This window comes from Callionymus lyra, chromosome 1 (genome assembly GCF_982586985.1).
Source record: "Callionymus lyra chromosome 1, fCalLyr1.hap1.1, whole genome shotgun sequence".
In the NCBI taxonomy this organism is placed as follows: Eukaryota; Metazoa; Chordata; class Actinopteri; order Syngnathiformes; family Callionymidae; genus Callionymus; species Callionymus lyra.
The window spans coordinates 39133723-39146212 of NC_141818.1; positions in this window are offsets into that span (position 1 = coordinate 39133723).

A 12490-nucleotide genomic window follows, 5' to 3' on the forward strand; every position below is an offset into this window, starting at 1 on the left:
CTATGTTAAAGAGTCGCCTGCTTTACCCGTAAACCCCTATGAAGACCTGGGGTTTTCTTGAGGGAGGAACATTCTGGACCATCTACCTATATATATATAGATGCATTGATGGATGTACAGGCAAGATCATGGAGTATTAAATTAAAATAACTTACTTACTTACTTAAATAGCTCGATGATAAGTCAATGAAGTTTGAATATTTAGGTGTAAGGACTGAATAAGACCCTTGATGACTATTGTATTGGCAAGACTCTGAGGATATAATACGTACCCAGAGGCCACTTTAAGATATAGTCTAATGTAGTGATACTGTAATATATTTGTAGTATTGTCCTAGTACCTCACTCTGCAGAATTTACAGACAAAGTTACTCTTGACTAAGACATAACTGCTTTCATTTGTTTTGAAACCAAAAATATATCCAAACATCAGCTTTAAAAGCTGCTGGAGTCGACTGTATCCTCTCGTCCTCAGTCATCACAGGATGTAATTCTTCCTTTAGCTGCAGAAAAAAGAACAAGTGGCTTGAATTTTGCATGTTGATCATAAAAAAAAAAGAAATTGTATTTTTTCATTTTAGACACACTTTATTTAAACATAGATCATTATAAATTGATTGAAATAAAATATGATTGAAACGCAAAACAACAACAACACATATTTAATGAAAAATAATTGATACAGTGCTTTTGAGGAATTGAGTGATATTTAAGTGTATCAATATTTGTTACCATATAATACCCTATACATTTCACAACATTCTCGAAACTTTTTTTTTTCTAAATGAAACTTATTATTAAGTGAAAAAGTGACGCCAAGATGACAACGACTGTCTACCGTTTGCCAACACAGCTGCTGACGCTGCATGGACTTTTGACTTGAACTGAAAACACCAGGATCCTGAGGGGACCCTCACAGTCAGACGGGAAGTAGGAACCAGAAAAACAGATGAGTTTTTACTACGCTGCGACGGAGGAAACTCACACAGAAGCAGAAATGCTGGTTATGCTTCCTCATCTTCGCGAGTTCAATGACACAGAGTCCGACACCGCTCGCAGCTGCAGCGTCTTTTTAAATTCTCAACATATTTGTCATTGTTGAAGACCATGGATTGTCTCCTGTGGGGGAAGTGTCTCGCTAAAAAATGGACTCCTCGTCCAGGGGTAACAGAGTCAGCGGTCAAGACATGAAGAATGCTCAATACTAGCATACTTTAGCAAGGGTTCGAAAGTTTCGTCATTTATTTGTATGGCTTCTCAGAGATCATAGAGTCGCTCCATGACTAGACTGGAGACCAAGTGTCCCAGGTTTTTTCCTACGGTCTCCTCCCAGTTTGGATGTACACAATTATCCTAAAAGTGGGACCGAGCCACCTCACCTGGCTTCAGTCCATGAGGAGGGGCTGTGGTTCCGCTGTGAGTCACTCCTGGATGACGGAGCTCTATACCTTCATCTCACCAGACACATTTTGTAGAACTCATTTTCGGTATCAGCCATATTGTTCTGCTGGTCACAAAGTTGATGACCATAGAGCTTTAGTTCACGACTTTGGTCTCAAACCAACTGTGAATTTGGGTTATAGTTGTTTTATTATATGTGTTATTTAACTTAGCCTCGCTCTGCCTCCGCTAACTTAGACAATAACTAGCTAGTTTGAGACTACCTTCTAGTTAAAATCTGGCCAAAGAAATCTGCTAAGACTCCATTTTCCCCTTCCTCTACTTTGTCAGCCTCTTTTTTTTTTTTTTTCCCCGAGACATATTGACCTACTTCCAGTTCCTTCCTCCTGCGAGACAGAAAAACTTGAGTGGAAATGTTCACGCAAACTGCTAGAGTTTCTTGTTTTTGCAGCCTCTTGGCAGAGCACCGGCTCTCAGCTTATAGAATAAAGTCTTTTCTTCACATGACCCGGGGTGGTGTTGGAGAGTGGGAGTGGATAAGGCTCTCTGCCATGAGTCATTACCAGGGGGACCCCAAGCACTGAGCTGTACCCCTCCCATGCATGCAAGGAATGCTAGCTGGACGTTTTTTTTATTTTATTGAAAAGCGGTGGTCATTTAAACTCATTGTGGCTTCTCTAAAGAGCGACGTTAAGTTTGAAAAGTTGTCTCGGAAAGAATAGTCTGGAGGGGTTCATTTGTGCGTTTTGTGTGTGTAAGGTGTGCACAGCTGCTTTTCACTTCAGCGAGAATGTTTGCAGAGACACCCAAACAGTCATTAAGCCCGGCTTTACACATGCGTCTGGTTTGGACTCATACCTGCATAATTCTGCATGAAGATAAAAACCAAATAAGAGGGGAATATGTCTGGCTTTTGCTTCAGTCTTTTCTTCTTAAAAAACCAGCGTCTCCTCCCACTTGTTTTTCTCCCTCAGTCCTGCTACCTTCCCCCATTGCTGAGTCTAGAGGGGCGCGGGTTCAAAGATGCGCGAGCAGAATGTAGGTCAGTGCTGAGTTACCGATTAGAAACAGCTGTGCATTGGTCGACCCATTCTTTCTGCGGAGCCGGCGAGCATCGCATAACTCCATGACAATATTCAGCCCAAAAAACTGTGACTCAACGATCACGTCAAGTTATTGTCTGCAAGTTGTTAGCTTTGGGTGTGGGAGCAGATTCAAGCACATGGATGGGAGAGGTTGTCAAGTTTGAGTCGGCGCTCACGATTGGCTGAAGGCATCTTGACGCACTGAATTAATTTGCTTTTGTTCTCGGGGCATTTTAGATGTAAGCCTTGAGGAATAATAAGTTATTGTTCATGTAGTCATTAGAAGCCATCACAAGAAAGAAAGCTACTGTATAACTACTGTGGAAGTACTTCAGTGCTGTCAAACTGTCAAACTATAGAAATATATATATATATATATATATATATATATATATATATATATATATATATATATATATATATATATTTTCTAATTGTAATGATTGTCATTGTGTCATTGAATATTGGTTTAAATAATTGAATTCAATAGTTTTCTATATTGAAAGGTTCAGAATCAGAAACTTTTATTGCCGGTGCAGTACAGAACCAAATAATGAAATAAGATAACATGTATTTGTTTTTGAATAATTGAATTAAAAATATATATATTTTCAAAATTAATGATTTTCTTTTGCAATTTAAAATACAAATATCTGGTAAAATAGCGCCAACAATTTTTATATTGAATTTAACTAATAATATAAATATAATAATTGTTAATAATAACTGAATATCATAAATATTGAAATTTGAAAAGTTATCAATTTGATATTCGAATTCGAATCATTCATTTGATCTTTAATTTATACGAATGAGATTATCAAACATTGATAATAAAAAATGGTTTCTTCATATTGACAATATTTGAATATTTCTATTAAACTATATATTTAATAAAAATCAACTCTTCAAAATACAAATTATATAATATCAATCTTTCAATATAGAAATATTTGAAAAAATAAAATAATAAAATCAATGTTTAAAGTAAACAACAAACTAACATTTCAATGGAAACTATCTCAAGTCACCACTTGGATTGAGATATTTTAAAAGTGTTGTTGCTAGTAAAACATCTCTTATTCTTCATGTGCGAGTGGAGCAGACTTGACAACACATTGTTGCAGATCTAGACTTGCTTTCAGTGATGAAGTCGGAGGTCATTAATCAATTGACCGACATTCATTCACTTTCACCCTCTTCCTTATCCCCTTCCCCCCACGAAATGTCTTGCAAACTGGCCACATGCTGGAATATTTTTTGGTTCTAACTTGTGTTATGACAAGGATAAAAAAAAAAAAAAAATCCCATTTATAGTCACAACACGGATAACAGGAAACACTGAATCACACTCCAATTACGACCTCATAGATACACTCTGTGTGTACACACGTGTGTTTAAGAGCCACCTGGAGGTATTTTCTCTTGGGTGAGTCTCTCAGGAAACACCTGGACAACGTCTTATTGTGTAAGAAACATGTCTGAGGTGACGTCAACGTTAGAGCAACACTTGTAGTTTTCTCTCATGGAAAAAAAAGGATACATTTATTTGAACTGTTTTTGCAAACACAACTTTTCACATATATCTTAAGAATCCATTTACCGGAAGTAGTTGTGATGTATATTGAAATGTGAGGCTTACTTCCATGGTTAGCTTGACCATCTCATACAAATTAATGTTTCTGGTAGAAAAAACTAAAATAAAAAAAAGCTTCAAAGTCAGGTTCAGGGCACCCAACTGTTCCTATACTCACACTATAACTAACACACACCACTATCCCAAGAATGAATTCACATCCCCACAAAGTTGTGGTGAAGGGTCCATGGACAAAAAAACAACAACCATATCATGGCAACCAGTGAACTTGAGCTAATTCGTACGCTCAAACAGAGGGTCTCCGACAACAAACATCCTCCCCTATAAATATGCAAACCAGCCCTATCTTCTCTGGTGAGCTGGCAGAAGGGACATATGAGCGTGGACCACCCACTGGTTGACGATGTCCTCCTCTAACTAACAACTAGCATGGTTAAAACATCTAAAGTTGAATAGTGAAGTCAGAGAATCTGTTTCAGGACGTCTAGATTCACCAACCTGTCTGGAAAGTCGAGTACTTTTTGGACTCTCTGGACTATTTTGACGGACCGTTGTTGAATGAGAAGCAAGATTATGTTGTCACATCGAGCGTTTGAAAACGCTGTCTTCTACATGTATAAATATATCAACGCCGAAATGGCTGTGTCAATATTTTGCTTGGAGATGTCAACATTGGCACGGTGTTGATTGAGTTTGGCTCAAAATTGAGCAGACGACAAATCTCAAACCAATATTTGCTTTTAATTTGAAGTCTATTGTTATTTTTTTATATTTATGTTCATGTCTGGAGTTCAAACAAACACAAAGGAGTTATGCAAACAAAGGTTTTTAGCGGTAGCCTTTTATATTGGCCAGCACGATAGCGCTCTACGTTTCATTTTCATTTCTCTTCTCAACGCCAACAGCTAGTTTCATGTGACACGAAGACTGCCGAGTTACAATCTGCATTTTCAAAGACATGTGACCTGTCACCAGGTGTCAGCCCAGCACCCGTGATACAGCGTCCTGGTATTTGATTTATCATCGGGTTGCTTTATGTGAAAAGAGGCGGGTATAATCTCACCTAAGTCAAGTGATCAGTATCATAACAATGATAATGGTTGCCTGGTTTTCAAGAAACAGAAACCAATACTTGTTCTTAACCACATTGGAATTTCTGTAATGATAGTACAGTACTACTGTGACTATCAGGCCTCTATTTCTCTTGTAAAAGGACAGGAGGTGAAAAAAATCCCAATGTTTTGAAACTGTCAAAACATGCAGAGATGTGAGCAACATGCATATGTTCTATCATAGACATTCTACAAATGAAAATGTTTCCATCTTTCGAGCAAAAACACGATTTTCCTTTCCGCTTTGTTGGTGTAATCTGAAGAGTCTTCCCTTGAAGAAACATCAGGTTTTTAACTTTACATTTTCAAGTACAGATTTGTTCCAGGTTGAGTTTGGTTAAGGCCTCCAGGGTACTGTCATGTAGAACTAAATCCTTAACGCTTGGACGCCCTTTGTCGTTGTAAAAAGTGGTAAAAAAGTGATGTAACATAATTTCTTCTGGACCCAGCGTGACGTATTGGATTTTGGGCAAATTTCCTGATAGTTCCTGATATGGTAGGCGGTGTAGCTGAAGGCAAGGGTGAAGATTGTAGTCAACCATTTAGCCACGTTGCATGTGACAAAGTTTATTCTATGATTATAGGTCTTAGGGAAGCGCCTTCCTTGTGTATTTTAGGTAATCCACAAAGTCGCAGGACTCCATCCATTTAATCCATGTATTCTGTGATATAGTGCTCGGTCAAACTTCTTTTTTAACTGTTGAAGTTGGTTTATTACCTTCTTGTTTCAAATGATGAAATGTTCATCTCCAAGATGCAGTAAGTTCCTCATATCATGACCATGTTTTGAAGTGGTTACTAACATAAAGTTCACCCCCGTCTGAAATCTGGGCAAATGAGGGGTTACGAGAGTGGAGTCACTGGGCGGGGCTTATGATCATTTTGTTATTCTCTAAAAAGAGAGTTTGGTACAGACACATACTGATGAGCAAATAGAGGTCCAAGATCTATTAAAAACCACACTTAAAGAAGCCATTTTCACCAGGCAGCATTTTCACATTTAATGCAGTACTAACTTGAACATATTGAACTAGTTGGTACTGCAAATATCTGTGCCTCTCCTTCTGCATATGGAGCTGTAGACGTCTGCCTAGCATTAATGTCAATCTTTCAAAACCTATTAATCTCGATTAATTGTCAATACTTTAGTGCCACCTTCAATTGCTATTGCTTTAAAATAGCTACTTTTTTTCCCCAACAAAACAACACTTGGTTTAAAACCCATACATGAGTCGTCGATTTTATTTTTCTCATTTTCAATGTCATTGGCAGAAAAATACTCCTTCAGACGGTTAAACACACACCAGTCTTCCAGAGCGTTGGCCTACAGGCAGCGTAAACAAAGGCGATCACGTGTACGTGACCAGGTTATAATTAAAGCCTTTGATGTCTTTGACTATCGGACTCTCGGTAGTAAACAGCTTATTAAGAATTCTAAAAGTGTGCGTGTATTCATATTTGTTTTTTTATTTTTGGAGCATGAAGCTCGCCTCAGCATTGATTAAAAGGAAGCAGAGTCTTTGCACTAAATATACTTTAACATCTGCCGAAGGACTCGCGATGAAACGTCACACAGTCTCCTCACTTGTGTACTGCCAGAGCTCAAGCTAGTCGCTTTAACTTTTGCTAAACCTGTACTTAACTTATGGATCTTGAGAGTAAATCAAGTTATAATTCTAAGGGTGTTGATTATGCCGTGTCTGTTTTGAGTTACATGTATGACTTTATAATGTCTATAATGACCAAAATCCATTTTCACCATCCAAAAAGACACCAAAAAACCTCCAAAAACACTTCCATACTTATAGTCTGTTAAGTCACTCATGTAGGTAAGTAAGTAAGTAAGTAAGTAATATTTATTTATATAGCGCTTTTCGAGACCAGGGTCACAAAGCGCTTAGACAATCAAAACAATACTCAAAAAAGTACATACTTTAAAGATCAAGATAATACTGAGAACAACACAGGAGTTCGAGAAATTCAAGGAAAAGCCTGAACAAATAGAAAGGTCTTAAGATGTTTCTTAAAGGAGTCAGTAGATCCATCAAGCGCAAAGAGAGAGGAAGATCGTTCCAAAGCTATTGACGCCTCGGCAAGATAAACTGTTCCAATGGAGGCATTTGAATGTTTTTTAAGTGTCTTTTTGGGACAAAAGAAAGTGAGCACTGGTCACTACCGTCATGTTTTTCTACCTGTAACTCCAGAAATAATAGAATAGAATAGGATAGAATAGAAAATGTTTATTCATCCCCGGAGGGGAAACACACTTTTACAACAGCACAGTTGTAAAAAATAAAGTGCAAGGAAAAAAGAAATAATAAAAGAGATAATAAAAAAAAAAAAATAAAAAAAAACGATCTTAAAAATATACAAATTATTTACAATATTAGAAATGTAACACTATTAACAAAATAAAATAGAATAAAATAAAATAAAATAAAATAAAATAAAATAAAAACACATTAGAAGAAAAAGAAAAACACACTACGGATTAGCATCAGGATATTTAAAGTAGAGAGTTAAATATCCTGAAATAAACAGATTATCATACTGATGAGTACAATAGATGTCCAAGATCAATTTAAGTCAACACATTAGTTGCTCTTTTAAAAGCATTGTAACAATTCTAACTGTAGGTTCAATTTACCAGAAACTGGAAACTGGGTCTTAACTACAAGCCTTTTTCGAAAATATTTTCCTTTTTGTCTAAACAGAATCTTTTTTCAGTCAACTCACACAGTTAAAAAGAAGACGCAGGAGACAGGACACCCGTGTTGGCAATAAAACGCTGGTGGTTTGAAGTCAGCTATAATGATTTTCAACATAAAGATGGAATGACATGATGGTGGGTGGAAAATGTCTAGACACACAAGCAGCGCTTCTATACATCTGCGCCATAAAAGCACAGAAGAAAGAGTTGGGGTTTTACATTGAGGAACATCACATGTTTGGCTGAGGTCTGAAATGAATCACTGAGTGTCTGAAGTTTTGTTATGAGCTGAAAGTTGCACGTATACCCTGTTGGCACCCGGACCGGATCGCACGAGGCATTTCAAGTTCCACAAGTTTATCGCAAAATACGGGCAAGAAGACAGGTTTCAAATATGAGTCATTTTTTGTTCCTGTGACATGTTTCATGCTGTGTGTTCAACTCACACTACTCCCTGTGGAACATTTCCACTCAGTTAACTCTGTTTTCGCGACATTGTGCTCGAGACATGGGAGGATGTTGTTGTCTTTGGACGGATGATCCAACATAATTTACTGTTTGGCTCCAGTTATTTGTTGAACCTTAAAAAACCTGTTGAACTTCATAGCAGCTTTGAACTTGCGTATCATTCAACCACAAATCCACCGACAAGGAAATAAATATTTAATCCCTTTTCGGTTACACATTTTAAAGTACATTCAATGTGTTTCCTTTATTTCCTCGACTGTTTGTAGATTATCACTGGAGGCATCAAAACTATGAATGAATGCATGTGTAACTGGAAACGTCTACAAATATTACTCACTTACTTATTTATAGTTTCTAAAAATTAGCCACCTTTTTTTTCCCAATGACTGCTTTGCAGACTTTTAGATTTTTCTTGATGAATTCAAGATGTTTTCACATGATGTGGTTTTTCACTTCCCAGTTGTGTCCTCTCTGTGTTACTTTGTGGAATTTCTGAACTTTTTAAAGGAGGCGAAGCCATCGTTTGTGTTGCTTCAGGTTGAAACACAAACGGCAGCCTTAGTGGAAAACTGTTAGAATTCATATTATGACAAGAATCAATCGGCTAAACTAGAACTTTTGCATTTCCAGAAGAAAATGCAATGTGAATGCTGAATCTGTTAAACTGAAATGCTTGAAGTATTGAATTAGTATTCAAAGTAAAAATGTGTGGAAACAGAAAAAAGAAGAAAGTGGAATTTGTAGTAGAAGTAGAAGGAGTAGTAGTAGAAGTAGTAGAATTTGTAGAAGAAGTAGTAGAAGTAGTAGTGGGAGTAGAAGAAATAGTAGTAAAATAATTTGTCGTAGAAGTAGAAGGAGTAGTAGTAGAAGTAGTAGAATTTGTAGAAGAAGTAGTAGAAGTAGTAGTGGGAGTAGAAGAAATAGTAGTAAAATAATTTGTCGTAGAAGTAGAAGGAGTAGTAGTAGAAGTAGTAGAATTTGTAGAAGAAGTAGTAGAAGTAGTAGTGGGAGTAGAAGAAATAGTAGTAAAATTATTTGTAGTAGAAGTAGAAGGAGTAGTAGTAGAAGTAGTAGAATTTGTAGAAGAAGTAGTAGAAGTAGTAGTGGGAGTAGAAGAAGTAGTAGTAAAATAATTATTAGTAGAAGTAGAAAAAGTAGTAGTAGAATTAGTACTAGAAGTAGAAGAAGTAGTAGAAGTAGAAGGGGGGAGGGGGACAAGTAGTAGAATTAGTAAAAAACAGTAGTAGTATGAGTAAGTAGGCAAAAGTGTTTTTAGTTGAATGAAGTTTGTAATTTTGAGTAGATGAATGTACCTGAAGGTCAAAGTGGAAGGAGTTGAAACATGAGTGCAAGTGAATGGGGGGAAAAAAGAATGTAAATAAAAAATCTTCTTGAAAAATGGACTTAAATGCAGGTTCAACAGAATAAGCAACAATACATGTCATATTTAACAATAGGAACTCACAGTTTAAAGCTAGTGGGTTATGTTAAAAACAAACAATTCTCACAGTGTTTGCGTAACCCTGTGTTGTATCAATCTGATTAGTGAGTTATCACGTTGCCTCAGCACAGGAAGTTAGAAACACATGTTCCTGATATTTGGTTCCTAGCTCGCGACAACAAAAAAAAAAAAAGGAAAGTGATGTTAGTGAGATGACTCTTAACTTTTCTTGAGTTGAGCTGGTGTCACATCTGTGGTTACAGATTTGAATAACCAGGCCCACAACATGGTCTTCTTTTCTCGGTACAACTTGTTTTTCGTTCAAGTCCGGGAAGAAGCAAACACGACCCCAAAATAACTCAGTGAGTAACTAAATAACTAACCATGATCATCTGGTTTGAGATCTTCGATTTGGGCCATTTGACACTTTTATCCGGCGAGCATTTTACAAGCGTGAAATGACTGATACGTTTAATTTTCGAGCTCTAAATAAATAAGAATCATTAAAAAAGTCACTGATAAAGATACTAATAATTAACACTTGGATTACAGTAGCATGAACGCTGCACTGACTGATGTGTATTTACACAGTATAGCTCTAAGTGAAGCTGGTTTAACACATTTCTTTTTCTTTCAATCCAGTGACCGGCTACAGGAGTTTCTGTACGATGCAGCGCTAATAGGGGAACAAGGGAAACATGAGTAGATAGTCAGTCAGGCGGCTTTGATCATTGCGCATGCAAATGATAATTCTAAAATTAGAAACACACAAGAGGAGAAGAACGAGGGCAAATCCTAGTTTCTCTTCGATGATGCAAAGGTTAGCGGGATCTCTTACCTCTGACTCAGAAAAATATGTCAGAAATCTTTCCGTAAAAGGTTTAGTAATTAGTTTGACATCCTCATTCTAATCGACAGCATCGGCTCAACATTTGTTTCCAGTTGTGGGGAAAGTAAAAAAAAAAGCTGGGAAGAAAGTGCATGCATACCATCACGCTACATAAAAACAACACACTGCTGATCAAAAGGATGTTTGCCTCAGATTCCAAATAATCCACAGATGCCTTCAAATGGCGCATTAGTCCAAGTTTAACAAATGCTCGACTTGTAATAACGTATAATGGCTCTTCTTGTGGGTGCGCATCACATGTTGTCTCGAGATGCCAGATGTCATCTGCGTGTTTTCCATATTCTGCGTCGCCGTTGTTCAACCACAAACGACTGGAAACTGTCCACGGACTTGATGGGAATCGTCGAATGGTGTCGGTCGGGGTTGTGACGGAGACATAACAGCGACACATTCCTACGGGCCGTATTGGTGATGGAGGCTCGCATGCTTCGCTTCTTTGACCTGCGCTGAGGTCAGGTATATTTTCCTATACGTGTGGCAGACGGCGATGCCAAAATGAGAAACAGATGTACTCGTCTTATTGGCCAGAAGCGATGACATCATCGTGCATGTGAAGGGTGAGGGTTCACGATCGCTTTAAATGAAGGTAGATTTAATTGCCTGTTAACGGCGTCAGTGTTTCCTGTGCTGCTTTACAATCGAAACATTCTGTCGTCTTTAATAATAGACACAACTTTTATACGTCAAAATATACGATGAGAAATAATCAATTGAAAAGCCTAAAACAAGAATTTTTCGGTGTTGTCGTCATTGGTTGCGCGTATGATCTACTAGTAGATCAAAAGGTAGCTCAAGTTAAGAAAGTAAAACTTACATAAGTATGTTAAAAGTTCAACTAATGTGTTGATTTAAGTTTGTCTTCTATTGATCTTGGCCCTCTTTTGTACTCATCAGTATGTGTCTTGTGGGTTTGTACAAAACTCTTTCTCTTTCATTTAATTATTTATATTGTCAGCGCAAGTCATCAATCCCCGAAAGTCTCCATCTTAACGTGACTCCTTGTATAAACAAAGCGGGTGGTGATTACAGCTGACTATGCTCTCGTAACATCTCGATCACAGAGATTTCTGACGGGGAAGAACAAGGTATTTTCAACAACTATCTGAACACAAGGTGATAGCAGGGTAAGTTTTACAGCTATATTGCTCTTATTTCAGCGAGTTAAATGACAAATTAAAGATTAAATGAACTGACCCAAAGCATGTTACTATTCAAGTAGGGCTGGAATGACTTTAAATAGATTCCTTAAAAGGGAAAGAGGAAAAGGAAAGAAGAATTTTTTTTCGCCGTGAACGACGAAGCAAAATTGGCAAAGAGGAAATAGTAGCAAAAACAACATGTAACTAAAGAGGCTATTTTTGGATGGAGATTCATTGTTTCGTGCCGGATTCGATGTGGATCGACCAAACAGAAACAGAATTCAGTTCCTTATTACGTGAAACGACCATCAAATTATTATAAACGGTGACTCGACTTTCAGTTTCAGTTGTTATTAAATGAGTTCAAACAGATTATGAGCAAAGTATGACAATAATATTTTGATATCTATCGAACCTCAAGACACATATTTGCCACTGATTTAGAGTCGACAGCATCAGAATCAAGAAACTTTTATTGGCAGTGTTATGAACGGTGTAGGATTCCGCCCGTGGATACAACTGCTGGTATAATCCCAGTTTTTACAGCTGCTCACACTGAGACGTCGATGAACACGTGCTTCATAATCATCCAATTACTGGACTTGAAACACATGCGAACGTTGAAGA